A 6,000-nucleotide genomic window follows, 5' to 3' on the forward strand; every position below is an offset into this window, starting at 1 on the left:
CTCAGGAACCCCTAGCTCAGCAAGTTTAATGGAATTTTACCCAAACTATTCCTGCCAGTTAGTGGCCTGGCTGAATCTGGTCTTTTTTGCTCCTTGTCCAGTGATGCATAGAATAATAAAAGAAATTCTTAGTTAAGATCAAACATACACACACACACCAACTACCAACTAACCCAGCAGATGCACGAATTTATAGTTGAGCTTAAAATAGTAATACTTTAATAATTTCATAATAACAGTGCACAATTTATTTTCCCTGTTGGGAAGGAAAGATATCTTTCTTCTTTCTTCCTTTGTGCTTTGTTAGAAAACTGATTTATGGGTCATAATCATGACCAGAAAATGGGTCCTCTCAGTTTGTTCAATTTTCAGACCATTACAAAGGAACAGAAAGCTTTTCAGTCATTTGGAAATAGTGATTTGAAATAGTGATAAATGAAACACTGAGGTAGGCAATTTACTATTCAGGTCAGACTCCTGCTTTCAACACTGCTCCAGCATGATGGGAATGGACCTACCAGTACTAAACCCTCATTTAGGAAGCTCTGGAACCCCACCCCTTTTCCATGAATTTCCTTTATCACCCACCCCAGGCAAAGTCCTGATTTTTTCAGGAAATGCTTCTCCTTGGATACTGGTAAACTTTCAGCCTGTGTTCATTGATGTGGCTTAAAACCAATAACATCATGTCATTCCCCTGCTCAGACCATTCTGACTGCCTCTTCCCATAACAGCAAATCAAAATGCTCTTGCCTGACCCTGAGCGCATCAGTCTTACTGTCCTTTGAATGTGTTTTCTGCCTCTTTATTTTTGCCTGTTTTCGCCCCTTCCAAAGCAGCTTCCCTTATTTCATTCAGGGTGCCCAATCCTTAATACTGTTCTCAGGTCCCACCTCCCCCATGCTCTCCCTGATTGCTCTGACTCATTGCCACTTTCTCTCCTGCTCAACTCCCCTGACAAGTCTATACCACACAGTTTAACAACAAGTTACATCTTAGCTTGTGATATTTTTTTCCATATTGGTTTTAGATCCTTAACTGAGTTGAGAGCTTTTTAACTCAATCTTGTGACAAAAAGTTAATTAAACAACTACTATTCATCATATCAGGCATTGAAGCTGGATATATAAGAAATGGCTTGAGTTCTCAAGGTGCTCATTTCTAAGGGTAGAGATGGACATATACTTAGAGAATTAAAATAAGAATTAAGAGGCAGTGTTTTAAGTGTTAAAATAGAGATATTCAATGAAGTCTTCTGGTGGGGAGGGAGTGTGAGGGTGAGGGGGTAACTGTGGAAGAGGGAACTCTATTCAACATCTACCCTGTTTCTGGCCCTGTGCTGGGGATTCATATGCACCATCTCATTAAATACTTATAAAAATCCTGCAAGGAGGATGTGGAACATTGTTCCCATTTTCCTACTGAGACCAGGAAAGAAGTGAATTACTAACATGGAGAGCTTGGTGGGATTGATGGGTCTGCTGACTCCAGAGGAAGAACAGTGATGGGTCATGGATGAGATGAACTGGGTCTTGGTAAATGGATAAGAGTTTCCCAGAAGGAGAAGAAGAGCCTAGGGCATTCCAGTCAAAAGAACAAAGAGATTTATTAACTTTTGTGCCTGCAATGCCACGCTCATAGAAGAGAACTGAGAAATATACACCAGTTGGTAACTGCTAGTAAGTCCTGCTCTGCCATTGGCTCCTCAGACTCTTGCCTTCCTTTCAGTGATTTTGGGCCATTTGCACCTTTTCTTTTCTCTCATATGAGTTTCAGTTTTGCTGGAGATTGCCCAAGTAAGATAATAAACAAATAAAAATAATAGAGAAACCCCTTTCTTTTTGTGATGTAAAGAAGCCTCTCATTTGCTACTAAAATATGAATTTGAAGGAGTGAATTTTTAGTATTTTATTTATTTACCATTTGTTTGGTGGCCAGATACAATCATTAAAAATACAACATATTTTAAGATATGCCATCAAGTCAAATATGTTTTCCTGATGACTTTGTTACAAAATATTTTTGTGATTTAACTGGATTTGTCTTACCCAAGAAGCAATACTCAACTAAATATGCTTTTGATAGCAAGTAAGGGAGGACAAAAAGAAGGAAAGAAGGAAGGGTGGGTCAAGATGGTAGAACACTGTAAGGCATTCTGGGAGTGAGTCTACCAGCAACTCTGGACTCACTGAGAGTGGAGGAACTGCACTTTTCCCTTATGTTCACCACCTCTGATCAGAAAAATATCTCTCATTGCAGGGGTCCTCTGTCTCTACCTTGCAGCCCTTAGAATTTTGTGTTTTCCTTTTGTGTGGCATTTAAAATGTCCAATGCCATATGGACATAATGATCTTGTTTGTGGGAATCTTTCACTTGATTGATGGGTCTAATCAACTAAGACTCTTTTTCCAACTTCATCTTACAAAACAACTTTTCCCAACCCCAGACCTACTCTAGATTCCAGCCAGACAATGATTCTCTGCTCCTCAAAACCCTCTTTGCTTTGGATATTCCCTCCTTCCATTTGTGCCCCATTTTTTAAAACCCATATTCTCAAAGCCTTCTCTGATCTTCTCAATCAGAAGCCATCTCTTTTCCTCAATTGCTTGCACTTACAAGTGGAAAGAACTCAGATCCAAATTCTACTTCTGTCACAAGCTGTGCGATCTTGGGCAAATTACATAAATCCTCCAACTCTTATTAAATGACGAATTTAAACTTCCCTCATGCCTTTGAGCCTTTATACATGTTATTTATTTTTCTTTGTCACAAACTCTTACTATGATTTGTTTGGCTAACTCATTCTTTAGGACTCATCTTAGAAGTCACTGCTTCATGGGAGCCTTTGTTTCCTCAAGTCTCTATTAGGTGGTTTTTCTGTTCTGTTATAGCCACCTGAACTTCTCATTACTTCTTTCTGTTACATTATAATTACATGTTTGGTTGTTGCATTGCTCTCAAGACCATATCACCAGGCCCAGAGTGATACATAGCATAGAGTGGATATCATCAAATGTAATCAAACAATGTATTACCAGTTGTTTTAGATTGCCAATATTGCTGGAATGCAATATACCAGAAATAGATTGTTTTTATAAAGGGGATTTATTAGGTTACACGTTTACAGTTCTAAGGGCATAAAAATGTCCAACTAAGGCAGCCAGAGAAAGATACATTGATTCAAGAAATGCTGATGGTGTCTAGAACATCTCTGTCAGTGGGAAAGGCATATGGCTAAGTCTGCTGGTCCTTTGGCTTCTGGTTTCAGTGTCCCCAGGAGTATTTTCTTTCTACATCTTCAAATGTCTCTGTCTTTGTTGGCTCTGAGCTTTTTCCAAAATGGTTCCCTCTTGAAGGACTACAGTAAGTAGATTAAGACTCACCTTAATGGGCAGAGACAAATCCCCATATAAACCATCTAATCAAAAGGTCCCAACCACAACTGAATGGTTTACATCTCCATGGAACCAACTTCATTAAAAAGATCCCACCCTACAATATTAAATCTGGATTAAAGAACATGGCTTTTCTGGGGTACACACAGTTTCATACCAATACACCAGTCATGAGTATAAAGCTCCATGCACATAGTAGCTGCTCAATAAATTAAAGTTCTCTCCTCTTTTCCTGTACCTTAGTGGATTTTGCACTAAAGTTAATCTTGTTTTTCCACTTGATTTCAAACCTTTTAAGGCTTTGGTCTCTTACTTAGTGATCCTTGTATCCATCACAGGGCCTAACACACAGCACCACATATATAATACGTCCTGGATAATGCTTATAGAACTGTGATGCACAATGGTCTGGAAAAATTTTAAATTCGCTTCATGTTAGGAAAACATTCCACCTATCTTCACTAGCATCAAAATAAAGAATTCAGTTTACTTAAAAGAGGATTACATTTTTCTTTTTTATGAGAGGATTTCAATAAATGCTTATAGAATAAATGGATGGTGAACACACTGATTTTTCTTGTTTGTGCACTCTACTAGATTATAAATGGATCCCATGAGGACAAGGTGAATTCTGGTCTTCATCTTTCTCTCTTTGTGCCTTGAACATGAATGGTGCTCAAAAGAGGTTTGCTGAATTGAATTGGGGAAGGAGCTGTTTGTGATTCTGCATCTACTTTGTCATTTGGAAACATTTTAGGTAATTTTCCTAAAGATTGCTTTGGCAATGCAAGAGACTGATCCTATGTGGATATATGCAAAAAGGAAAGGAATGGATGAATTTTAAAAAGGAAGAAAATCACGTCAGAAATGAAGGACAGCATTTTGGTTTGTTAAATGCTGGCAGAATGCAGTATACCAGAAATGGGTTGGCTTTTAAAAAAGGAATTTATTAAGTTACAAGTCTACAGTTCTAAGGTTATAAAAATATCCAAACTAAGGCATCCAGAGAAAGATACCTTGACTTAAGAAAGGCCAACGTCTGTCACGTAGGAAGGCATAGGCTAGTGTCTGCTGATCCTTGTTTCAAGTTCCATTGCTTCTGAATTCTGATGACAGTGATTTCCTCTCTAAGCATCTGTGGTCCTTCACTTAGCTCCTCTTGGACATAACTCTGGCCTCTGGCTTACTTAACATCTCATAGAGAGTCACATGGTAACATCTGCTGGGTGTTTCATCTCTCTTCCTTGTTCCCCATTTCAGAGATGTCTGGGAAAGACTAGCTAAGAGGTGGTGCTTCCTACAACAGGAGATGAAGAGTCAAAATGTCAACTGGACAGACCAAAATGAAAGACCAAGGCAGCACAGAAAGGTGAACCTTTCTGACTGTGCCCCTAACCTTTTCAGGCTGGCCTCTGCTTGCCCTGGGGTTCCCTAACCAGAAGCTTCCTCTTCATTCTCCCAACTCAGCTGAACTACCAGGGCCATTGGGAGACAAAATATGAGCAGAGCAGGCAAGTGAGGGTACCTGCTGAAAGCATAGCCATGGCGCCAGGAGGAGTGCTTATTTATTTCATACTAGGATTTACAATTATAATGAAGTTTCAGATATTTACTGTCAATCTACATCCATGACTCTGTTTCACTGGATTCAATACCTGGGTCCTGTTGGGCCTCCAAAAGATTGGCTTGCTCTCTTCTCATGCTTAATGTTCCTTGTAACCCTGGCAAAAAAGAGAATGGAGCTACAGATGGAAATTGTTTGCTTCACAAGTGTGTCTGGGGGCAAGCAAGGCTGCAGCTGGTGCCCTTGCCAGGAAACACACCAGCTGGTGATGTTTTCATATCTATATCCCCCAGCTTCAAGTCCAACAGGGAGCAAGTCAGAGGGCTGATGTGCTAAGTCTGCCTTCCTTCTCTCTTCAGCTTCTATTTTGGGTTTATGTACTCTTGGCATGAGGGCTGCCCAGCTGGATGCCCTGCTTTTCTGGCATCTTGGCAGAGAAGCTGTGATCATTGGCCCACTGAGATGAAGGAAGGAGGTGATAGCTTCCTGCACCTGCTCTGGCTTGCAGTAGGGATTTCCCCTCTCACCCATTAGGATGAAACAACTTGGTACAAATGGACTATTTCCTGTTCATGCACTGAATTTTCTGCTCAGAAGGGAAACCTCATGGATGCCCCTAGTCCTGTGTCATGAGAGATAGCCCAGATCCCACTATCAAGAGTAGCAACCTATCACCTCTGTCTTAATGATTTCTTCAAAACTATAAGCATTAGAAAGTCTTTAGACTACATGATTTTGAATTTATAGATTTCCTAGGTGGGTGACATTGGGAAATCACTTATTTAACCTCCCTAATATTCAGTGCCCTCATTTTGTGGAATTATTCTATAATTATATACTGTATGGTATACAATTTATTATATATATATGCTTTGTATGTAACATAAGTACTTTATATATTCATGTATACTTTATATATTTATGTATATATACACACACACATATGCACACACACACATTTTTAATTCCAATTCCTGTATCATCTCCAACCCTGTAAGCAGTACTGGATTATGGGCCTCTGACTCCTATGAGATGTTTACA

This window comes from Tamandua tetradactyla, chromosome 19 (assembly GCF_023851605.1).
Source record: "Tamandua tetradactyla isolate mTamTet1 chromosome 19, mTamTet1.pri, whole genome shotgun sequence".
Lineage (NCBI taxonomy): Eukaryota > Metazoa > Chordata > Mammalia > Pilosa > Myrmecophagidae > Tamandua > Tamandua tetradactyla.